Source organism: Ochotona princeps, chromosome X (assembly GCF_030435755.1).
Source record: "Ochotona princeps isolate mOchPri1 chromosome X, mOchPri1.hap1, whole genome shotgun sequence".
Taxonomy (NCBI): Eukaryota; Metazoa; Chordata; class Mammalia; order Lagomorpha; family Ochotonidae; genus Ochotona; species Ochotona princeps.
This window is the reverse complement of record NC_080865.1, coordinates 37012473-37038040: the sequence shown is the minus strand read 5'-3', so window position 1 is coordinate 37038040 and position 25568 is coordinate 37012473. Positions and strand designations below refer to the sequence as shown.

The 25568-nt window shown below is 47.0% G+C and overlaps 1 pseudogene; it reads right to left on the bottom strand.

Annotated features, from left to right (window-relative positions):
- Window positions 1-336: 336 nt before the first annotated feature.
- On the bottom strand, window positions 337-24389 carry LOC118760575 (zinc finger and BTB domain-containing protein 18-like; annotated as a pseudogene).
- Between the last annotated feature and the right edge of the window lie 1179 nt (window positions 24390-25568).

Below are 25568 nucleotides of genomic sequence, written 5' to 3'. Positions count from 1 at the left end.
ACCTGCAGTTGCCAATACCCTGGGGCTTGCCCTCAATCCCTCCCAATCCCCGCCCCCTACACCTGGCAGACAAAAAGGCCCCCAGGTGTGGCTCTCTTCTCTTCTTTGCTCTTTCTCTTTTCTTTGCTCTTCCTCTCTGTCTTCTTCTGGGCTCCCTTCCCCATTCTCCCCTTCCCCTTCCCCTTCCCCTTTTTCCTCTCCACCACGTTCCTGCCCCCACTGGAATAAACCTCCTAAGATACCTCGTTGCGTCTGGTGTTTTCAGCTCACGGTAAAGAACCAGGTTGCGGGAATTAGCTACACGTAATAATCTTGTAATATCATAAGAACTAGAACTCAACCTTTTAAAATAACTAACAGGCCTTTGCTGTACAGAGGGCACATGAAGCTGTGGCTCGAGGGCCTCATGATGTTTGAGAGCAAGCTATTCTCCATGCTCCTTTCCATGCAGGCTGGCTTTTTTCAGGGGTCATTAGTTCCACATCACTGGCTTTGTCCTCTGGATGCAGTTCCCACAGGATGGAATTTTCCCTCAGGGAATCCGTGTGGATTGACTGATACTGTACCCAATTGTTGGTGCTCGCACTCCCCCTCCCCCCCCCCAGGGCTTTGTTTCATGTCATTGTCATTAGTACCAACATCACTCATCACAGGAAGCCTCTCTCTTCACCATCAGCTGCCCTAGGTTGCTTCTCAGTAGGTTCTGTGAAGAGAAATGGGAGTTGTTCAAATTTTCAGCTCCTGAAAGGTTGAACTTGACAGGTCCACACACAGTCAACATTTGCCCATTTTCTCACCCAGGTGACAGACATCTCTAACAGAGACTCTCTGGGGTGTGTGGCCCGGTCCCTCTGCCAGCACGGCGGACTCCTGCTGAGTCTGAGGCCAATCGCATCCATATGTCCCCAGCCTCAGCTGCCAAGTCCCTTTTGCTGCACAGGATGTTCAATTTTGCGTCTTTGTCACCATTGTGGTAAATCACCTGCCAAGTGGCTGCTGCCATTGACGAGATGGAACGAGCTTCTTCCTTTTTGGTATTGTCTGCTTCAGTGGTGGCTTCTCTTCCAACTCCTTTTTACAGGCTTTTGACGATGTCATACATGGGGAAATAATTGGCAGCTGCAGGCACATCTCCAACAGGCAAGTCTTTTAACTAAATGTTGCGGACATACATGAGTTCAAGCTGGGAAACAAAAAGAGTGCTGTGACAGTGTTACTGTGAAAACAGGGGCTGTAACAATGTTACTGTTCTCTTTCATCTTGAAACCACTCTGTCTCAGCACCCTCTCCTACCCGAAAGTGCAGTGACCTTATCTGTGGAGAAGCCCCGAAGTCATTTCTCCTCTATGAAACATGCCTGTAGGAGGACATTGTAACCCTAGAAGGTCAGTGAACACAGGATTACAGTTGATTGGATAGTATTTGTTTGAGAACAACTGATTGGAGATCATTTGATGAGAACAGTTGAGTGGACAGCATGTGAATGAGAACACTTGGTAGAATATACAAAGCAAAAGGAGTTTAAAACAAAAGTATAGAAACAGTTGATGGGTTGTGTTGATAAGCTCAATACTTCCTCCCTTATCCCATAGGACCCTCAGTGTATAAAGTCTGATGCCATTAATAAAACTTCGGCTTTGACCATCAGTCAGAGTCCACGCGTGTTATTATCGGCTCCCTGCACCAAGTCCATCGCTGCGGGACAGTGACACAGGCCCTCAGCCACCACCATTCCAATACATCTCTAGACACCCTTCTCTGGGCAATCTGTAGTCCCTAGCATGGTGGCTGGGTGTTGTATCCCTGCTCTGTGTTCCCCACCTTCCCCATATAGCTTTAAAAGGAACAGAATATACAACTATGCTGGCACACTGCTAGAGTTAACACACATTTGGCATTAATCAGGCCCAGAATGCCTGCCAGCTATTGGCTGCTTTTCTCCAGCAGGTGTGATGCTTGCACAGGCACAAGGCAGTCTAAGCAGTTACCTACAGCTGGGGTGAACCGTGTCTTTGTTGGAATCCTCTTTTCCATTATTGCCATAATCTGTTGATACGCTGTTATATAGTTTCCTCCACACACGATCAAACATTTTTATTTGTTACTGCACACATTATCTGTTTTCCAAAATTAGGATCATACCATGTAGACTTCTCTAACTATTGCATTCAACAATACCTCATTGAAGGCTTTCAAGTCATCTGGTATTGCTGAATTCTTTCATTTTAGTGGCTATGTAATATTCTCCCCAGGGAGAATATACTGTAATTTGTACAGCCATTCCCATGATTGAGCATTCACATTGTTACCATGTGTGTGTGCGCAAGACAAAAAACCAAGTTACAACAGTACTCCTTTTTAAATATTTATTTTGTTTTCATTGCAAAGTCAGATATACAGAGAGGAGGAGAGACAGAGAGGAAGATCTTCCAGTTGTTGACTCAGTTCCCAAGTGAGTGCAATGGCTGGAGCTGTGCCGATCCGAATTCAGGAGCCAGGAGCCTCTTCCAGGTCTCCCACACTGGTGCAGGTCTCCCAGCTTGAATTCATGTATGTCCACAACCTTCAGTTAAAACACTTGCCTGTTGGAGATGTGCCTGCAACTGTCAAGGCTTTGGGCCATCCTTGACTGCTTTTCCAGGCCACAGGCAGGGAGCTGGATGGGAAGTGGGGCTGCTGGGATTAGAACTGGCGCCCATATGGGATCTTGGCGCGTACAACGTGAGGACTTGAGCCACTAGGCTACTGAGCTGGGCCCAACAGTATTCTTGTGCGGGTTTGTTGTAGAGGCAGTGTTGTACTGCATAACTAACACTGTTATGCTTCCAGGCCCTTCTGGGAAGCATAAAAAGACTCTTTATTGTTTGCTGATTCGCCATGGCTTATTCAAGCTGCCAGTGTGAGATCGCTGAGTGCAGAGTTGGGAAGAGATGCTCCAGCCTGTGGGAGTCAACACCATAGCACACCAGTATGAGGGCTAGGAAGAAAGTGATATTTTGTTCCAGGTTTTTAGGTGTTAATTTGTTTTGGTGGGCTGCAAGAGGGACAGCATTTTTGCTGGTAAGCCTGCATTGCGCACCTCCATGCAGCACTATCCACATCTGTCTGATGGGCACTGCTTCCTATCCCCTCAGATGATACCACTTACCCTCCTGGAAACGCTACCCAAGGCATCAGGGAAGAAACTCTCAACTGGTGGCATGTATCCAAATGACCTGGGATGGTTGCTACACCCCAACTTGCTGACTCATCCCTTCAGAGTCCCTGATTTTGAAAGTCAGGGTGGGACCCATCTTTCTTGCATATCTAGTAAGTTCCCAAATCATGGTGACATGTTTGTCGTAAAAATAATCTTTCAAGGACTACTGGTATAATGTAGACTAGGTTATTTTCTATGGGAGTAGGTAATACAGGCCAGAACATTTGATAAGACATCTTGCCTCAGGGAAGAGTAGAATCCCAAATTCAGACACCTACCAAGGCCTGGCAGGTAACAGAAATATGTATATGTAGTGGCTAGTTCTAATTTAGAACCTGTTTCATTCGATATTAATTCCTTTGGAGTTTAGCAGCATCCCCATCAGCTTCAGCAAGAGTATGAATTTTTTTTTTCAATTGTTTCATTTTTCAACTTATATTTTTGACAATCTTTACATAGTTAATTAGGGTAAAAAGGTTCAAGGGCTATAGGAAAGTGGGTTAGACTATTATTTCCATATTGTTTCCTTCATGTATCTGAGGTAAAGGGCGATATTGAGGGAGAAGCCCCACACAGTTTCACACCCACCCCAGGTCCCAGATGTAATGCATGCTCTGAGATACTTGCTCAAGTGGTTTTGATAGTTCACCAGTTATGAATCGCTGCCAGTCTCGCCACTCCAAGCACGATGAGGTCGTTGAAGAATTCACTGATTGGCATAGTCCATCATAGAGTCTCCATTTGCCCAGTATTTCACTGCCAACATATAGCTGAGGTGGTTGATTGACATGTTCTGTCTTCTGTCTTTTCATGGTTAGGGTTCTGAGTCTGGCAGTTTGATTGGGGGTATCACCAAAGAAACTTTGTCTGAGGTGTTCCCAGACCAGATTCTTGTATGTACTAGCAAGTACAGGGCCCGCCACAGTCCATCACCCCGATAAGCTGGTGGTTGCAATTGCTGGGTTGGTTCTGTTTTCAGCCTCAACTTCCACTGGAAACAATGGGTGTTGCAGTCCAGCCTGGTTCTGTCCAGTACATACTCGGCGCTCACATAAACCAATGGGAGCTGCAGCCCAGTCAGAGCAACCCACAATAACCTCCACCAGGCCCGCTCCCTACCCTGGTTTGCCAGTGTGTATAGCAGACTAGTCCAGTCTGTCCCACATCCCATTTGGGTCTCGTACATGTCAGTGGATATTGAAGTTCAGTTCAATATAACCAACTCAACTATCCAGTCCTCACAGATGTTGTTGAGTGCCTCTCTGTCTAGCCACCCCAGCCCCCGTCCTAGTTTTCATGCCCTCCCATGGTAGTGGTAACTCAAGAGGGAGGAGCCCACTATTTCCCTCTCAGGTTGCTCTTACTCCCGGATTATGCACTCTCTAGGTGGTTCTGTAGTGTGACTTGACAGAATTAGCCCCCAGTGCCAGCTTCTGCCAGCTGATGCTGTGGCTAAGCCCAAACAACCCTCACCCACTCTAATTTTGTTTGCATCAGTAGGAATAATACGCCCAGCCTGGCTTTTTCCTGATCTAGTCCACATGAGGCCCACAGATGTTGTAGCCCGTCTTAGTCTGGTGTGCCCCCATCCCAGCCCATGCTCTCCAGTGGGAGTAGCTGTCCAGCAAGGGAACCCCCCCCACCCCTTATTCACCTGCCGGCTCTGCCCCCTCCCTTCCTGGTTCTCACGCGTGCTTGTTGGGTGCTGTGGTCACATCTGATACAGGTAACCTCTCCTTGGCATTCCGTATTGTGGACTGGTTTTTGTCGCAACCGAACCTGGCCCAACCCACACTCTGTTCTGGTGCTCGGATTTACCAATGGATGATGTGAACTGATTCAACCTGGTCTGCCTCCGACCCTTGCCAAATGTATGCCAGTGGGAAACATTCCATGGCCTATTCTGGGCTGTTTCCTATTATGCTTCTTGCGCTGACCTGCAGGGTCTGTGTCCTGCCAGAGGAGTTGCCCAGGCTCCTCCATCAGAACCCCTCTCAATGCCAGATTTTGTGCATACCAGGGGGTCCTTGAGCCAGACCTACTCAGCTGACCTCCTGTCCTAGCAGGAACAGTGGCTTTTCCTGACTGGCCTTCAACCCAAGCTGGTTCTTACTGTTGGATGTTTCAGCCCAGCCACGGCTCGTCCAAACCACATATGGCTCACACATGGTTCAGTAGCGGTTGAGACCTAGCCTAGTCCATCTCACATCTACCCTGGTCCTCCAGGACACCAGAAGGTGTTGGGGTCTGAGCCGGCTTGGTGTGTCCAGTCTCAGTTTACACTTGTGCCAAGGGAGACTACAACGCAGCCTCAATTCCAGCCCACGCGCCCCTTGGTGGGAACCTCGACCCAGCTAGGGTATCCCCTTAGCTCCCCAACTGGGCCTGTTCCCAGCCAAAGATCACGCGCATGCCAGTGGTTGCTCTGACTCAGCTTGGCCCAGCCCCTCACCTGTCCCGGCCTCTGCCTTAAACACTGTGGCTTAGCGTCCCTGGCTCACACAGACCAGTAGGTGCAAGAGGCTAGCTCGACATGACCTGTGCTCCATCCTGGTTTCTAGTTTCGTTTGTAGGCTAAGGTTTGCTCAGTCTGCCCAGCACACCCCGTTCCATTACCAATTGACACATTAGCCAGCTGTTGCAGCTACTTTGCCTAGCTTGTCCGACCCCCAGGTCTGGACCACATGTTCACCATGGGGAGCTATGATTTGCCCGGCGAGTTTCCCAAGTTCCTCCACTTGATCCCCTCCCAGACCCAGTTCTCATACATGCCATTGGGTTTTAGACCAGTGCCCGGTGCAGTCTGGCCTTCCATTTGGCCTTTGTATGAAATGGTGAAAGTTGCAGCCCGGCCTACCCCACACCCTATTCAGGATGCACATTCGGGTGCTGCTGCCTTGACCAGTCCAGACTATTGTGGGTTCCTTTACCTGTAATTGATGGCAAGCTCCTTGGTCACACCTAGCTTAGTCCATCACCACCCCAACTCTTAAACTAGCCAGTGGGGCTAGAATTTCCACAGGGTTTGGCCCACAAATCCCCCACAGAATCTACCCTCGTATATGGTTCTCGAATGCTAGTTAATGTCATGGCCCTGCCTAATGTGACCCCTCTGCTGATCATCATCATGTCAGGTAATAGGATATCCTGCTGGACAAGCCCCGAGCCTTAGTTTTCGCATGGAGTGGTGTTCGGTGCTCAGCATTGTTAAGTAATTACAAGTTCTTCAGAGGAAGAGTTACTGTCATTGGGAATCTTTTTTTTTTTTAAAGATTTATCCATTTTTATTGCAAAGTCAGATATACAGAGAGGAGGAGAGACAGAGAGGAAGATCTTCCGTCCGATGATTCACTCCCCAAGTGAGCCACAACGGCCAGTGCTGTGCTGATCCGAAGCTGGGAACCTGGAACCTCTTCAAGTCTCCCACGTGGGTGCAGGGTCCCAAAGCATTGGGCCGTCCTCGACTGCTTTCCCAGGCCACAAGCAGGAAGCTGGATGGGAAGTGGAGCTGCTGGGATTAGAACCGGCGCCCATATGGGATCCCGGGGCGTTCAAGGCGAGGACTTTAGCCGCTAGGCCACGCCACCAGGCCCTGTCATTGGGAATCTTTAGGACTGATTCACATCCCAGAAGCTCAGTGGGTTCATCCTAGAGCTACCTAAGCAGCTCCCTGGCCAGGGACCAGCAGACAGAGCCTGGCGCCAAATGGCGCTCTGGCTGTCCAGGGACATCTCACCACGTGCACGTGGTGGCTGGCGTCTGAGATCCAGGCATGAGACGCCCGGTCCTGAGACCCACCACCAGTAGCCGAGAGGCTGCAGGAAGTTTCAACCCCCAGGCCCAAGGTCGCGCCCCTCCCCAATCCCGTTCACCGCTCAATGAGAGTGGTGGGTGGGCCCTGGGCCCTGGGCCTGCCCAGTCCAGCCCTGGAGACTTGCCCCTTGGTGTACTTATCCCGGAGGGAGCAGCCCCCCCACCCCCCAGCCCAGGCAGGCCAGGGGACAGCTCACCACGTGCACGTGGTGGCTGGCTTCTCAAGAGTCTAAATTTAAAGAAGAGGAAAAAGCATTGGGGGAATTGGAGCTAGGACAATAAATGTTGGGAGAAGAATTAAGACAAGCAGATATCCTCAGCTCAGGACCAGAAGAAAAGAGATGGCAAATGGGAGGAAAGGAAGGACCTGTAACACCCTTCCCTTGTAATACTTACCCGCCTCCATAGTATCCTAAGGTATTGGGAGAACCTATTGGGTGATATTTAAGGGCACATAAGTGGAAAGAAATTGTGTTGACCTGCATTCAGAACTTCCTCCACATGATATGGAATGGCCTGTTTGGAGGTTGCAGTAATTTGATTTCTGCAGCAGGTGGCAGTATATACTAGTTCCTATCTCTCATTTCCTTAAAGAATGAGGGAGACAGACCCTTCTCTAGACTGTAAAATGAAAGCTTTGGGCTAAATTGCATGGGCAGGAAACTTATAAGAGATCTTCAGTGTTTTGGAATGAAGAACTCAAGACAATCTTTTTTTTAAAGGTAGTCTTATTATAGATGCCAAAAGCTACACGCATTGACTTGCTGGTCCCCTATGCCAAGTGTGTAAAGGGAGGTGGGTGGGAAGGAATGACCTTCAAGTACAGAGTTAATACTTCTTGAGAAACTAGAATTTTGACTTTTTAAAAAATCTGATTGGTGGAGACTCTTTCTCTAATAGATTATCCTGCCAGAATACAGATAAGCTAAATGAGGTGACAAAACATTGGTTAGTGATATTGTGATGCTGTGAGAACAAAGCCGGATCCAGGGTCAACCACCCTGGATTAGAACCCTATCTGGGGGGTGGGCATTTGGTGCATAAATTAAGATGCCATTATTGATGCTCGCATTCCATATCAGAGTGCCTGAGTTTGAATCTTGGCTTTGCTTCCAACCCAGTTTTCTGCTAATGCCCAGTCTGGAAAGGCAGTACATTGACGGCTCAAGTCCTTGGCATCTGCCACACATTTGGGAGACCTGTATAGAGTTCTAGGCTTCTGACTGCTGCCTGACCTGACCATTGTGGCCATCTAGAGAGTGAAATAACAGATGGAAGTTCTCTTTATCTCTGTGTTTCCTCCTCTTCTTTGTCTCTCTCCTTCTATTTATCTCTCTGTCATTATGCCTTTTAAATAAATAAAACCAAAAGAATTTTAAAAGGAACTTTATTTTGAACACTTCCCAGCTATTTGGCCCTACCCTACTTTCACCCTCTTCCAGGCTCAGAGTCTTCCATTATAGCGACATCAGAGCCTCTCAACCTCAGCATAGCAATATTTTGGCCACTATAGTTCATTATTGGAGTTGTTCTCTGCACTGTAGGATGTTCAGCAGAATCCCTGGCCCATACCCATTAGATTTCAGGTGTCCCAATGTCCCCACCTCTGACCCCCAGGTTGATTTCTTGACATTAGCAAATGTCTGCCGGATAGGGGGAATTGCCCCTGGTTGAGAGTTACTATTCTAAACCACAGAATCACTGACAAGAATAAATGCTAAAATTGCAATGCTTTGTTGGACCTATGTGTCCGTATTTTATAATTATTTAGTACTTTATTAAGTGCAGAAGCAGACTGGTTTTGTAAACACATGAAGGCATGTGGTGATTGGACTGTGCCTTCATCTGGAGATTTGAGGAACAATAGCTGAAAATGTTGACTAACTATCCCAGTTTGACAGACATGAAGGAATTTCTCATGATGCAAGACTTTAGTGCTAAAACTAGGAAAGTCCTAGGCAAATAAATATATTACTCTCAAAAAAAAATAAAAGCATCACAAAGTATGGGCACTGTGGCACTTTGGGTTAAGTCACTGCTTGGATCCCATATCAGAGTGTCAGTTCATGTTCCAGCTCCTCTCCTCTGTTTCTGATCCATCTTCGTGCTAATGCATACCCCTGGGAAAGCTGCTGCTGATAATTCAAACCACCCATATGGGAGATTAGAATGGAATTTCTGGTTCCTGGCTTCTGCCTGGCCCAACTCTATCCTGACTTTTACGAGCATTTGTGCAGTGAATCAGCAGATATAACATTGCTCTTCCTCTGTCTCTCACTTTGTCATACCACCCGCCTTCTAAACAAATAAATGTTTTTTAACAAGTTATGACAAGTGTGTGTATTGTTTGACAGACATCATGGTGGACATTTTACACCTATTTTTTTTTAAATGCTGGCATCCCTGTAATAAGACTGCAACAATTATTTTTTGTAAAGAAGCAACTAAGGCTCAGTGCAGCGTGGCAGTCTAGCCATAATCAGAGGCATTTGGGTAAACCACTCTCAAAGGAGGTAGAACGGTGGCAGGTCTTCCCAAAACCCAAAGGGGTTGTCCAGGTTGCCTTCCATCCCAATGTGAGATCTTCCTCTGCCTGTGTGTTTAGCTCAAGTCACAGAGGAGCCCTTTGAGAATGCAGTCAGTGACTTGCTGGTGATCTATGAGTGCACAATTCTGAACACACTGGACCCCAAGACTTCCATGCACAGTAATTGGAGTGGGTCTCTTTGAAGCATCAGCAGCATTATTTACAGGGGTTAGGAGGTGGTCATGGGAAAGAGCAAATCACTGGAAGACACGAGTCTGCAAAATTGTCTTTTTTTCTTTTGGCTCATTATCCCTTAAGTAAGAGGAAATGGGGTGAGAGAGGTGACTGGGGTGTCTCAGCGCCAGAAAGTGGTGCAAATTCCCTTTGCTATTCTGAAGCTCCCATTTCTTCAGTGTACCAGCACTGTCAAAGAGCACTCAATACTCTCACCCTAATCCTGACCAAAAAGGAGCATTTTGCATCTGGAAAATTTGATTTGGTGGCCTGGCATTATAAACCTTTGTTAGGAGTTTTCAAAGGAAGTTGTTCTTCCCGTGGTGAGGAATTTCGCTTTGAAAATCTAGGGTATTGTTTGCTAATTAGGGGGAAAAATATACTCTCTTCACTTGGGCTCTCCTCCTTGTCTACATTGTAGTGTGTTAAACAACTAGCTTTGCTCTAACCTTAACAACATGTAGAATTTGCTCCTGGTACCCACAGTGGTACCACAGTTGATTTTCTCATTTCTTTCCTGTGAGTATTCTTGGATCAAAAGTCAAGATTTATTAGTGCTGCTGTTTGCATAACAAGAAGTGCTCACTCTTGTTACCTGTTCTCAGAGTCCAAGGCTGATGGAGAGTAATGGTTTTTTTTGCTGTCCTCCTTCCTACTCCTCCTGCTCACTAGGACTGAGCCAGCTGGAGAGACAGACTTCAGAAGTTCAGTGAGGAGCAATGATCACAGGGATCCACTCTTACACTTCAACTTACTGATGTAGACTATCCTGCGCATGTGCATTGTTTGCAGACGTTGGCTGTCCTGCACATGTGCATTGTTGACCCCAGAAGGTAGTCAATGTAAGTCTCCGCTGAGAGAAGGGGAGGTGGCAATGGCCAGAGAGGTCAAGTGCTAAGTTCAGGATCATTAAGAGTTGGGGACTGAGCCTGGCACTACAATCCAGGCCTACAAGAATTAATTATCATCCAGTAGACATACTAATTGTGTCAGATGAGTGGATTAGAAGTTCTAGCCAGGAGTCTGGCTGCCTGACACCTCGGCCTGATTCTGTGCTCCTTGGAAAGGCCTATTTTGCCACCTAAGTGCCCAACCTAGCAGTACAGCCTTGGAGTGGGGACGCAGGTGGCCAGAGACAGCCTCAGAGGGACTGGTACATAACAACTGATTCTATGGGTCATGCTGACAGATGTGAGCCTGGATGTATGTCATTTGGCTACCTTGGCATTATTAAGTTTTAAAATGGGCTTTCTGGGGCCAGTGTTGTAGTGCAACTGGTTTTGTCACCACCTGTAATAAAATGTCCTACATTGGAATATCAGTTTGAATCCTTTCTGTCTGGCTTCCGATCCAGCTCCCTGCTGATGTACCCTGAAAAACTTGCTACCCATGGAGACTCAGATGAAGGTCCTGGCTCCTGGATTCGGCTCGCTTAGCCCTGGCCATTGTAGTCGCTTGAGGAGTGACCTACAGATGGAAGTACATTTTTTCTCTCTCTCTATCTCTCCCCCCAACTCCCTTTTTGTCTGTGACCCTCACTTTCCAAAAACAAAAATCTTTATACAGAAAGAAAGGAACACTAAAACCTATGGTAATGCCAACATCCTCCATGGCAGTGCCGGTTGGAGTTTCAACTTGCTCTGGTTCCATTCCAGCTACTTGCTAATGGCCTGGGAAAACACTAGAAGATGGACCAAGTGCTTGGGATGCTTCACGCATGTGGCAGAGCCAAAAGAAGCTCCTGGTTTTGGCTGGAAAAGCTCTGGCCATTGAGTCCATTTGGAACATGAACCAGTAGATGGGAGATCTCTCTCTTTGTCTCTCTCTCTCTCTCCTGTCATTCTGACTTTCAAATCAACGACATGTTTTTTTCAAACATTATTTTCCAAAAAAGGTAAAATCATGATTTCCTCACAAATGCAAAATGAACATTAAAAAGAAAAAAAAAACCCGACTTTTCTCCATTTCACTTGTTTTTACTTCCATAAATCTTTCTTAAACAACTGTCATAAGCCAACGGGCTGCAACATGTGTTAAGACTAGAGGTCCAAGTCACTTTTTTATTTTGTCTTTTTCCTGGATGTAAGAGTTGTAATTTTAGGCACATGTTTACAATATGTTGCCTTTGGGGGGATTTTTTTGTTTGTTAGTTGATGTGAAAGAGTAAAGTAGAAAGCAGCAATTTTACAGATCGAACGAGGAGGATTCTAACACCAGTTTGAACACCCCAAAAGTGGGTGGAGGAATGACTATAAACGCACCCTTCCCGGGTCCACTTGCTTGATCAGCAGCAAGCTAGTCTCTGACCTGGACTGGTGGAAGACAGCAGGAGTTTATTTCTGGGGCACAGAGCAAGAAGGCAGCAGCTATCAAGTAGTTCTTAAACTCTCAAAGACATTAAACACAACGAATTTTACAGATTACAATAAGAGCCTCTGGATGGTCCACCATGGGAGTAGCTTTCTTTTGATGGGTTGGTGACAGAGGGCCAGGGAATTTCTTCTGGAATGGTAAAAGTAGGCTCAGGTCTGCCTAAGGTTTATAGATAAATTATGTGTTCAACAGCAAAACTCTTGGTATAGAGGTTAGCATTGAAAAGTGTTGACTGTGGGGACAACCTAAGCCTCTGTGAGTTAGGGTCTTGGCTTGCTTTTCCCTTGTGTCAGTATTGTAATTTAGTGAGTTAATGTTTATAGAGGAACTGAAACTTGAGGAAGAGATATTGGGGTCTGATAAAGGCATTGAGATAGGGGCCCAGCTTTAAACTAGCTGCAGTACCCTGGATGAACTGCTTAGTCTTTCTGAACTAGATTTCTCTAGCTGCAAAATAACACCTTTTCACACCACTGCAGTGAGGTGATTGGAAGGATTATATGTGATATTGTGGGAAACGTGCTTGGCGGGTGCTTTCTAGCACATGCAGTGCCCTGTGAATAGGGTCTATTAGCAGCCTTGCAATAGTCACGTGGTATTGCACCAAGATCACTGAGACCTCATGGAGTGTTACTGCCACTGAACTGGGAAGCAGTGCTCTATACCCATAAGCCTTGTCCCAGGTCCCCAATCACTTCTTCTGCCCTTCCAAAACCAACATTAATTATGCCTCGGCTAACTGGAAGCACAGTGAATAAACGCTCCCCCGGTTTCCTGTTAACCTGGGAACTTTACTACTACCGTGGCTATGTATGAACAACTTCCCAAATAATAAAGCACATACACTTAGATCCTTTCTGGTAAAAAGTTTCCTCTCTATGTGCAGATCATAATCTGTATTTCAAAGACCGCACATTTGGGGCCTGGCGCAGTGGCCTAGTGGCTAAAGTCCTCGTCTTGAACATGCCAGAATCCCATATGGGCGCCAATTCTAATCCTGGCAGCTCCACTTCCCATCCAGCTCCCTGCTTGTGGCCTGGGAAAGCAGTTGAGGACGGCCCAAGGCTTTGGGACCCTGCACCCGCGTGGGAGACCTGGAAGAGGTTCCAGGTTCCCGGCTTCAGATCGGCGTGCACCGCCGTTGCGGCTCACTTGGGGAGTGAATCATCGGATGGAAGATCTTCCTCTCTGTCTCTCCTCCTCTCTGTATATCTGACTTAACAAAAAAAATAATTTTTTTTTTTTTAAAAAAAGACTGCACACTTGGAAGGCCCAAATGTTTCAAATACGATGATTGACTCCAAGTTGCTTTGAGAAGTGTTTTCTCCACTCACTGATGTCATTTGACTTTGTTTTCATTCCTCTCTGTGTACATTCAAGTGTCCACCTTTATTCTAGTGCTTAATACAATCAGTCTTAGAGTCAAGCCAGTTGTGTATTTCAATTATTATTGAAGGGTGACTACTTCCTGGAGGGTGGCTCTGGCTTTGAAATATGACAGGTGTGAAGTTATTCTGGGACTACATATCTCAATTTCTGTACTCTAAGTTCTTGCCACCACAAAGACAAACATTCAAATAAGAGGCAAAAATATAGTGGAAAAGTGAGAGCAGGATTTGTTTAAAAGAGTGAGCATGCATTCACCCGTGAATATGAGCAACTCCACACCAGGAGATATCCATCATGAGTGGGGCCAGGAAATTTCCTATAAGGAGAAGGTATGGGAGGAGACCAAACAAGGACCAACAGGGGTCGGAACCCGAAAAGCAAACAAAACAAGAACACAAAGAGAACCTGCTTTGTGTAACAGTCCCGTTTTCTGTGTAGCCCCCTAATTAAATATACAAATAAGATAGAGTTTGGGTGAAGTTTACTGTGTGTGAGGCTTTCTGAGTATTTCATGGCACCTGCACATGAAGCTAACTCCCAAGTCTGCAACACAGACCCTCTTCCTTCTTGGACTCAGATGAGACACAGTTGCACCATGGGAAAGAGAACACACTGGGTTGATCAGTAAAGGGTGGATTATAATGCAGCACTAGAAAAGAAATTGTGATAAAATCTTCCTGTTCACCTGTTCCTTCTTAATCCTCCTGTTTGTGTCACACATACCAAATTGAAACTCTAGCTCAGCTACTCACTTACAGGCTACATGACATTCCACGAGTGGCTTAGCTTGTTAAGACCAGCTCGCAGTTTGCAAATTTCTCAGACAACCTCCCTTGAAAGTTGTCACAAAGTTTAAATAGATAATGTATGCGGGCCCAGCGCCATAGCATAGTGGCTAAAGTCCTCGCCTTGAACGTGCCAGAATTCCATATGGGCACCAGTTCTAATTCCATCTGCTCCACTTCCCATCCAGCTTCCTGCTTGTGGCCTGGGAAAGCAGTCGAAGACGGCCCAAAGCCTTGGGACCCTGCACCTGTGTGGGAGACCCGGAAAAGCTCCTGGCTCCTGGCTTCGGATCGGTGCAGCACCGGCCATTGCAGACATTTGGGGAGTGAATCATCAGATGGAAGATCTTCCTCTCTCTCTCTTTCCTCCTCTCTGTATATTTGCCTTTCCAATAAAAATAAATAAATCTTTTTTTAAAAAGATGATGTATGCAAGCTGCCTAGCATAGGGTTTAGTAAAAAGTAGACTTGACCAACATTAGTTTATCACTTATCAAAAATAGCAGCTATACCACGCAAAAAGGTAGAGGAAAAGACCAAAACATAGCTCATTCCAGTATCTTAACATAATATTTGGCCTTTGGTGTCTTCAGGATCCCTGTCCTATTTATTTCTATTATCCCCTCAGTGGCTAGCTCAGTGTCGGATACACAGTGGGAATTCAGTGAAAGTGCTCTTTTTTTAAAAAAAAGATTTATTTTATTTATCGGAAATAACAGATTTACGGAGATAAGGAGAGACTGAGAGCAAGATCTTCCATCTACTGGTTTGCACCCCAAATGACCACCAGCATCCAGAGCTGAGCTGATTCAAAGTCAAGAGCCTCCTCCAGGTCTTCCGAAGAGATTCATGGTCTCAAGGCTTTGGACCATCCTCTGCTACTTTCCCAGGCATTAAGCAGGGAGCTATGTGGAAAATGGAGCAACTGGGACACGATCCGGTGGCCATATAGGAGGTTGGCACTTACAGGCAGAGGATTAGCTAAATGAGACATCACACTGCCTCCCCCTGATTTTTTTTTTAAGTTTTGCTTATTTATTTGAAAGGCAAAGTTAGAGAAAGAGAGAGAGAGAGAGAGAAATCTTCCATCTGTTTGTTCACTCCCCAGATGCCAGCAGCCACTGAGACTGGGCTGGGCCAAAGCCTGAAGCCAGAAATTTCTTTCGGGTCTTCCACATGTGCAGCAGGATCCAAGCACTTGGGCCATCTTCCACTGTTTTTTTTTTTTTTTTCCAGGCGCATTAACACAGAGCTGGATCAGAAGTGTAACAGCTTGGACATAAACCAACACCCCTTTGGAATGCTGGCATTGTAGGATTGTGGATATGCTGGCATTTGGAATGGCACCACAGTGCCAGCCCCTATGAATGTGTTTTACTCCATTGATTTAGAAGGGAAATGTAAGTGAATGACAAACGTATGCAGATAGTTGACCAAACTATCCATGTCCCCTGTTGCATTGGTGGTCCAGAATAACCTTTAAAGGCATTCTAATTCATGCTCTTTTATTGAGGAAGAAGGGATAGAATCAATTCATGAGACTCTATAAGCTAGTAAGTAAATGACAAAACTGGGCTTCTGGCCTGGGATTCTAAATCTCAAAGTCTGGACTTTTACCACTGTCATTTACTCCCTGGGCTTAGCTTTCCCTGGGAAGCCTAAATTACCATCATTGCTCCAAGGAATATAGTGTTCATGGACAATCTACCCGGTTTTATCCCCTTTTTATTCTTCGAGTGAGCAGTTAGGCTAATAGGCAGTTAGATTGGGGCCCTGTAGGAATAAGCAAAGGGGTAGAGTCTCTTTAAGAGTAGAGAAAGTGCTCTCCCCTCACCAAAGGCTGCCTATAGCAACACTTAGCTTTTTATCATAAGAAATGGATAGATAAACTTAGCAATCCCTACTCCTCTGATGGGTTTTTAGTTTAATCATAAGGGCAGGCTAGACAGGATCACAAACCCCAGGCCGCTGAAGGGTTTCATCCCTGCCCCTGGTTGTTATCCAAACTCTCAGATTGGTTGTTACTCCAGTCTCCTCTTTGTTAATTCTAACACTAACAACCTCCTGGTTGTTATTCTGGCTCATTGATTGGTTGTTAGCTGTTATTCTGCTGCCCTCCTGATTGGTTAAATTTAAGTAGCTACTTTCGTGCATAAAAGATGCCAGTATCCATAGGCTCCCCAGGGACAACTCCTTCCTTGAAGCCACCCCGCCCCCCTGCCATATCCTGATTGCTGCAATAGGAGGCTTCTTATTATAGTGAAATGATATTTACTCACTGTACCTGTCTGTGCGGAAATGCTTTGATGTGAGACAAGAACTGAGAGCACCTTCATCATCCTGCAGTATTAGTCCCTGAGACTCGCACCGAGGCAGGAAAGGCTTGGTGTTCATGAACCCATAAGAACATAGGAGAGGGGCCCGGCGCTGTAGATTAGTGTCTAAATTCCTCACCTTGCGTGCCCTGGAATCCCATGTGGGTGTGGGTTCTTATCCCAATTGTTCCACTTCCCATCCGGCTCCCTGCTTATGACCTGGGAGGGCAGTAGAGGACAGTTCAAGGTCTTGGGACCCTGCACCTGTGTGGGGCTCCGGCACCTGTGTGGGGTTCAGCTCCGGCCATTGCAGACACTTGGGGAGTCAACCAGCAAATGGGGGATTTTTCTGTCTGTCCTTCTCTCTGTGAATCTGACTTTCCAATACAACTAAATCTTTTTTTTAAGATTTATTTATGTTTTATTGCAAAGTCAGATATACAGAGAGTAGGAGAGACAAAGAGGAAGATCTTCCGTCCGATGATTCACTCCCCAAGTGAGCCACAACGGCCAGTGCTGAGCTGGTCCGAAGCCAAGAACCAGGAACCTCTTCCAGGTCTCCCACACAGGTGTAGGGTCCCAAGGCATTGGGCCGTCCTCGACTGCTTTCCCAGGCCACAAGCAGGGAGCTGGATGGGAAGTGGAGCTGCCAGGATTACAACCAGCGCCCATATGGGATCCCAGGGCGTTCAAGGCGAGGACTTTAGCTGCTAGGCCATGCCGCTGGTCCTAAATCTTCTTTTAAGAAAAAGGAAAAAGAATATAGGAGAGAAAATGCACCTAGAAGGCATGGGACCACACCCACTAGGGGCGAAGGGAGGGGAGTGCAGTTTAGGAAAGATCTAGCTGGCTCTGGGCCAATCAACGTGGAAACTGTTCTCCTCCTGAAGTCCATGTATGGATGATTAGGGAAGTGGTTGTGGGCCAAGTTCTCACCATCACCAGCTCCTGGGGCAGGCTTATGTCCCTGAGACAATGCCATATCTGCTCTGCCGCAGCCTTTTGTCTCCCAGTTTGCTATTTCAACATCCACTGTATCCTAAGGGGCTTTGTGACTGCTCCCAGTGAGAGGAAATAAGGGTTAAAGTTGATTCCACACAGTTTTCATCCCCATGGTCTAATGCAGGAATGTAGCAGGAAAACTGAGGAGATGGGTCCATTTTGATATCCTGGAGTCCAAGAAAATGTATGAGACTAGAGGCAATGGTGAGAAGTTTTACTTGAGCAGGAAAAAACAGAAAAGATCCCAGCAACAGAGGGGCTGGTGAAAGGAAGACCAAGCCACTGAGGTCTCGCATTCTACAGGGGTATTTGTATGTCTTTAACACATTATCTTGAAAAAGCAAATGCAGTGGTTATACATTAGCTATTGTGAAAGCAGGGATAACTTTTAATGGAATTTCTTCTAACTTGTTTTTGTCAAAACCTAAATATTATTGTCCCTTGGCAAACACAGCTATAATCGAACTTTGATCCTGTTTTTTTTTTTTTTTTTTCAGTGTGTATGTGCTGGCAAGGAGCTATGGAATGTAGCTAATCTGGCTTGTCTCTGGTCCCAGGCTCCCTCAGGAAGCTGCCCACACATTCTTGCGAGGCTCTCCCATAGCCTGCCTTGTTCACAGAGAATCCAAGTGTGTAGCTGTTTTTCTAAGATTGATGATAGGTCCCCAGAGATGCTCATGGTGAAAATCAGGCTGGCGAAACTTCAACAGGAGTCCACAAATGTGGACTCAGCTCTGTGGGAGCTGGGGTGTGGGGCTGGGGTGGGAATGCTCGGTCAGACTCCTCTACTTCTGGCCTCCCTGTGCCACAAATGCAACCCAGAAAAAGAAAAGAAAAAAGACATCCACGTATACGGAAAAGGATTCTGAGAATGTTCACATTGGACTTATCCCACCTCAGACCCAGAAACTTGTTCAAAGTTAGTTAAATTCAGAGCTGGGATGGAAATGCAAAAATTCCTACATGTTGCCCAATTCCGAACAGGAACTCAAACATTCACCTCCTTCCTTCTTCCTTCTGTAAGAACAACAACAACAAAATATTTATTTGACAGGCAGACTTATATATGAGAGAGTCAGAGAGGAGATGAGACAGAGACAATAACAGAGAGACCATGAGTGGGATCAAGAGCAAGATCTTCCTCTTGTTGACTCATTCTCCAAATGGCTAAAAGGCCAAGGCTGGGCCAGGCTGAAACCAGGAGCCAAGAGCTTCATCCGGGCCTCCCACATAGGTGGTAGGTGCCCAAGCAAGCTGATTATCTTTGCCTGCTTTCCCAGGCTCATTAGCAGAGAACTATATCCATAGAACACCTCTTATGGAATGTAGACATCGCAGGGGGAGGATTAACCCACTTCACCACAGAGTCTGACATTTTCTCTCTATCTCTCTTGCCAGGCTTCTCTTTACATTGACCAATTTGTCTTGGCTTGCATAGGATTTTCCTGGTTTTAGCACTGCAAGTTTTGACTCTTGGGAAACCCGCCCACCTGAGTTCTGAACAAAGCAGGACAATTCGTTGCTCTAGTTGTTCCTTTGGGAACATCAAGCTTGCAGACAGCATTTGCTTTATTTTTTGAGAAAACAGAATTTGAAATTTGTTGCTTTTAAACAAAAATCCAAGACTGGTATGTTTTACCAGCACTTCATTTTGGGATTTATAGAGCACTTTGTGATTTTTTAAAAAGCTTCGATAGATATGATTTGGCTTAAGCTTTCCTCTAGCCTTGAGAAGGATGAACATCAGCCTGTTTCTCAGATAAGGTATCTGGTCTCAGACAAACTGGATAGCTTCCCCAAGGCGGTATAATGCGTTCTTAGTACAAGGTCAGAGGTATTCAAGCAAACACAGGACTTGAAATCCAGGTCTGCTAATCATCAGTATGTCATCTTGAGTAAATGATTCAATCTTTGAGGCTCAATTTTCTTCACTGGAAACATGCAAATAATGAGGAGTGCTAAGAACAGTGCCTGGTCATTACAAAGTTATATATTAGTATATCGACTGTAATTTATCCCTCACGACAGACCTATGAACTAAGGGCTATGATTATAATTGTTTTACAAGTAAAGAAATGAGAGCCCAAACAGCTAGTACTGCATGTTGGTGGTGGGCTTGAAACCTACAGGGTCTGATTCCAGAGCTGCTTCTCTCTCTCTTTTTTTAAAAGATTATTTTTTATTGAAAAGTCAGATTTATAGCCAGAAGGATCTTCCATCCACTGGTTTACTCCCCAAATGACTGCCAGTAGCCAGAGTTGAATCGATCCAAAGCCAGGAACCAGGAGCTTCTTCTATGTCTCCCACTTGCGTGCAGGGTCCCAAAGCTTTGGGCAGTCCTCGACTGCTTTCCCAGGCCACAAGCAGGGAGCTGGATGGGAAGTAGAACAGCTGGGATAAGAACCGGCTCCCATGTGGGATCCTGGCACATGCAAGGTGAGGACTTTAGCCGCTAGGCTGGGCCCCAGAACTTCCCCTCCTAATTATTTTGATAAGCATTAGAAAGCCACCCAGAAAGGCATTAACTCTGTGGTAGGTCCCACAAGAAAGCAGGTGGCTGGGACCAGGGTCAGGAAATGAAGGAATGAAGAACTGTTGCTCGAGGGAAGATTTCTTGAGGAGTCAGTCCTGGACCTACTTGGGAAAGGGGCAAGCCTAAGACACCCGGAGGATTCATGAGGGCCTATTCTCATCTGATTGTAGCATGGAAGAATCCCAGGCAAATGCTCTCTCCACTTCCTAGGAACCAAAGTTTAACCAAAGCTGCCTTCCTTCCTCTCTTCTCTACTTACTTGATCCAGGCAAGTTCCAGAGCTGAAAGAGCCTCCCCAGCCAGGTCCCTCAGCCTTGTGAACCAGCCTGTTGATGTTCGTACTGTCAGACCTTGGAGAAGCTCCACTTGCCCTTCCTGGATGATAATAATAATAAACTCCAGGGTCCAGTGCTATAGCATAGTAGGTTAAGTCTCCAGTTGTGGTGCTGTCATGCCATATGGGTGCTGGTTCCTGTCCAGGCTATACTTCAGATCCAGTTCCCTGTTAACGTGCCTGGAAAAGCAGCAGAGGATGGCTCAAGTCCTTGGGCCCCTGCACCCATGTGGGAGAGCCTAAAGGAGCTCCAGGTTGCCAGCTTCACACTAGCCCAGCTCTGCACATTGTGGCTATTTGGGGAGTAAGCCAGTGGATGAAAATGAAGGTGCTTTTCTCAGTCCTCCTGGAAGATTCCAAGGTGGTGACAGAGGCTCTGTGGAAGACCACTGGAGAAAGGAGACGACCAGAAGTCAACCAATCGATCTGTTTATGGAGTCTAATAATAAAGTTTATACACAGGGTGGAAAAACAGAAAGCCCAGAGCATTAGTAACGGTAACCTGATTGGTTCCCCCAACCCCCATAGCTACCAATCAACTTAAAGGTCAGTTTTACATGCAATCCTTCCTGATGAGAGCAGCCTACAAGACCAACCTGACTGTAGTGACTCCTAATTGAATCCCTCATCTCCCCCACTGCAAGGTGGGAATCTTCCAAGCAGAGGAAAACAGGATATGTACATCTGGTCCTGGGTCGTCTGTCAACTATCAGGTCAAAGTGGGGCCTTGGCTTGCCAAGCCCCCCTGCCAGTTTCCCAGGAGCACAGTGTGCTGTGTCCTCATGACCTCTGGCAAAAGCCAGGAAGACCCGGATCCACTGACAACTATCCACAGAAAAATCTGTCTCTGTCTCTTCTTCTGTCTGTAACGAATGCCTTTCAAATAAAAATCAATACACTTATAAACTCCAAGCCATTGTAAACAAGTGTTTTAATCCTTTAGAAGACAGTTTCTCAACTCCTGTTTTTGATCCTCATACCTGCCTCACGTAGAGAGGTTTTGCTCCTGTTTTATCATGAGGGACACAAGCTCCCAGATGAAGTGATTTGTTCAAGGGCATTCTACCTGCAGATCTAGGAGCCAACTCTGGCCAGATCCCTCTTGTCTCACCATGAGACAAGCCCCGAGCGAATTCTTACCCTCCTGTGGCTTCTCTTCTCTCATCCCAGACCTTACTGAGGGCCTGGCAACTTCTGGCATCTAGATCTTATCTGTGATTTTCATGAGGAATTCAGCAGCAGCCTTCTAGAGCCAGTCCCCATACAGGATTCACAGTGTGCACGACTCTACTCCTAGAGGAAGGAATATTATCAGACAGCCGGTCTTTGAGATACGCTGCCCTTCTAGTCATCATCTCACATGTTCACTTAAGTCTGTCCTGATACTATGTCCAAAGGGGAATACCATTAGTTTGCTGTGGGAGCATGAAACTGGAGCCATAAATGGTATTTCATTGTAAGAAATTCACTCGACAAACATGTATTGAAACTGACCACATGCCAAATGCCACACAGGGGTGAGTCAGGCACAATGCCTGTTCTCAAGTAACTCAGTAGTAGAAAGACTAACATAGAATTTCACTGCAGTGTGATCATGGGAAACCTAGGAGGCTGTGAAAGCACCTCAAGGGAGGGGAGAACTATTTAAGAAGCTTCTCAGAGGAAATGGTGTTTGGACTGGACCTGGAAGAACAAAGGAACACAAGATGGCTCAGTGGGTAGGGTAAGAGGAGGGCCATACACTCAAGACCGAAAGAAAAGCTGGCATCAGTGTTGGGCCTATGTCCCCGAATAATACAGTTCCTGGTTCTGGCTGAAGCCTGGTGGCCAAAGATGAGACTACTTATGGTGTGAATTTGATGTCCTCTAACAGGGAAACCATTGATAAGGTTTTAAGAAAAATCTGGGAGCATTTTATTTCTAATATTGTTTACAAAGTTGAGAAGGCTGTACATCCATGTGGGTCTTTGATGAGGATGGAGGGGCTTAAGATATGGAGTTGAGTGAGACAAATGTTTCAGTTCTTTTCTTTTTATTCTCCTGGTTCACTGCCCGGCTGGGTGGCAGGGTGAGGGGAGAGGAGACCACTCTTTGTTGTCAAACTACATCAGCATGGGGAATGCAGGACCGTCTTTTGATAGCACCTTAGAGACCACGATGTGGGGGAAAATGTTCTGAGGGTGTTACATGAGTGGATTTGATGGTTTTGAGATGTCATTATCTTCATTGCACCAGGGTTGAGAAAATCTTTCCAAGGTCTGTCTGTTGGTTGACCAAGTTCACCTCATTGTATATTCATAGATCTAGACACTTGCTGCAAGTTTGCCCAGGAGAATTGTCCAAACATTCCTGCTTTCCATCTTCTGATGAGGCACTCAGTGGTCCCTACTGGTTTAAATGAGGTGGCAGTCATGTCCCCCGTGTGCATCTGGGATATGCTGTCCATTGCAAAGGCATCAGCGACTGAGGAGGCCCAGTCCCAATAAATGATCTTCAAGGTGAGACCACAAATCCTGTGATTTTCCCTGTGGCTGCAATTTGAGTTTAGAGATAATAATTGGGCAATTCTCCAAGAAATCCCACCTGGGGTGATCTCAACACTTGACTCTTCTGTGGACCAGCTAGTGCAGGGTCCAGTTCAGTGCCTCACCTGCACCAGTCAACATATATATTGGTAGATGCAGCTACCTGGTCAGTTCAGCCCCAGTCCCAGCCCCACTCAGCTCACTCTACCACATGCCTGGTCTTTATGCATACCAATGAGTGCTGTGCCCGATTTGGGATGACCCTAAAAAACTCCCACTAGGCCTGCCCCCAGCCCTGCTTTTTGGCATGTGTTGGTATGTCTGCAACCTAACCTGGTCCATCCCATATCCCAACTGGCTCTCAAGCACCTGCATGGGTGCTGCAGCTTAGCTCAGCCTGGCCCACCTCCAGACCCAGCCCACACACATGCTGATGGGTGCTGCTACCTTGACCACCATGGCCCACCCCCATCCCTGGATCTCATGCTCACCAGCAGCAGCTGCAGTCCAGCAGGGGAATGCCCATAGTTCCCCTGTCACTTATGCTTGCCAAGAGGTACTACAGTCCAACCTGACATGACATGCATCTAAATCCTGGCACTTGCCAGTGGGTGCCGTGACCCAGTCTGAGATGTTCTGTCCCCAGATTCAGCTCTCCTCTGCAGGCGAAGCAGCCTAGTTCAGCCTGCTCACTCCTAGCACCAGTCCTCATGTGAACTGGCAGGAGTTGCAGTCCATTCCAGCCTGGCCTGAACCCTGTCTGGCTTCTCACTCATGCCAGTGTGTGCTGTGGACTGACCCAGCCTGGCCTGCGCTCCAGGCCTGGCCCGCCCTGTAGGCCTGGCCCACGCATAGGCCAGTAGGTGCTGCAGCTCAGTCTGGCCTGGACTGCCCCCAGGTCTGGCTCACTGGTGGATGCTGTGGCCAAACCTGACATGGTTGGCTCCCAACCTGGCACTCACTGTTGGGTACTGTGGCCTAGCGCAACTGGCCTGCAGACATTCTGGCTCTTTATTGACGAATGTTATAGCCTAAACCAGCCTGGCACACCATCAGACATGGCTCTCACATGACCTAGTGGCTGCTCTGGCCTAAAAGGCCTGTCTCACACCTGTTCTGACTCTTCTAGGCAGTTCTTCTAAGTATATCTGTTGATACCTAACCAAATCTAGCCTGCCCCGACCCATCCCATACGCATGCCAAAGGGTGCTACAGCCTTTGCCCAGCCTGATCTGCCCACAACCCAGGCTCTTGCACTTACCAATGGGAGCTGCAGCCTATCTGGGCAGTCCCCCAAGTTGGACTCTTCCAAGACCTGAGTCTTGCGAGTGCTGGCAGGTACTTCTCCCCCTCCAGGCATGGCCCAATTGCAATCCCAGCTCTTGCTGGTGAGTTTTGCAAACCTAGTCCAGCCAGTGAAACCCACATCCTGTCCTAGGTCTTGTGCATATCAACAGGTATTATGGCTTCGCCCAGCCTGCAGCCTTGCCTGTCCTGGCCCACCCCCAACCCCAGCTCCTGTGTTCCCCAGGGAGAGCTGCAACCTATCAGGTAAGTTCCCCAAGCTTTTCTACTAGGCCTGCTCCCAGCCCCAGATCTCACATGTGCTGCTGGGTGCCACAGCCTTGTTTGACATGGACTGCCTTCAATCTCAATCTTTGCGTGTGCCAGGGGGTGCTGCAACCTGGCCCAGCCCAGTCCAGCCTCCTCCCAACCTCAGCTCCTGAGTGTCAAGTGAATTCTGTGATTCAGCCTGGCTCCGCCAGTCACCATCGCCTAGCTCTCTGCATAAACTGGCGGGTGCTGAAATCCCTCAGAGGAGAGCCTGTAAGTCTCCTACAGAATCTGCACCAGCATGATGTGGGTCACCCCATGCCCCAACACTCACAGCCTAGTCCAACCAGGCATGGCCCCCCGACCAAGCTTTTGAATGTGCTGTTAGGACAGGGATGATGCTATTTGACTCAGTCCAGGTCTCCCACATGGGCAGGTGCCTTAACCTGACCCAGACATGCCCTCCAGTTTTTCCCCCTCCAAACCACTCCATCTCAGCTCCCTCACCCACCTGTGCATGCAGTGGTCCAGTCCGTAGAAAACCCCAGAAGTCATTCCTACTCTGTTAAATATGTACTCATCCATTCTCACTCCAATATGGTCCCAGAACTCCTTCCCTAGGCAATCTCCACCCCTTACCTGAGGGCCCAGGGTGGCATGTCCCAGCCTGGTGTTCCCCGACTGCCTCACATATATTTAAAAAGAAATAGAATAAGCAGCTATACTGGCACACTGGTACAGTTAACACAAATTGGGCATTAACCTGGCCCAGAATGCCTGGCAGCCTTGGCTGTTTTTTTCCCAGCAGATTAACACTTGCCTAGGTACAAGGCAATCTAGGCAGTTGCCTACAGCTGGGGTTTAAGCAAAATTTATTACATGATCAAGTATCAATATTAAAAAAAGGAAGGTAGGCTTCACAAAGAGAGGAGACAAAAAGCATGAGATGAAAACTGGAAAAGTTTGATGTTGGTAAGGGCATTCT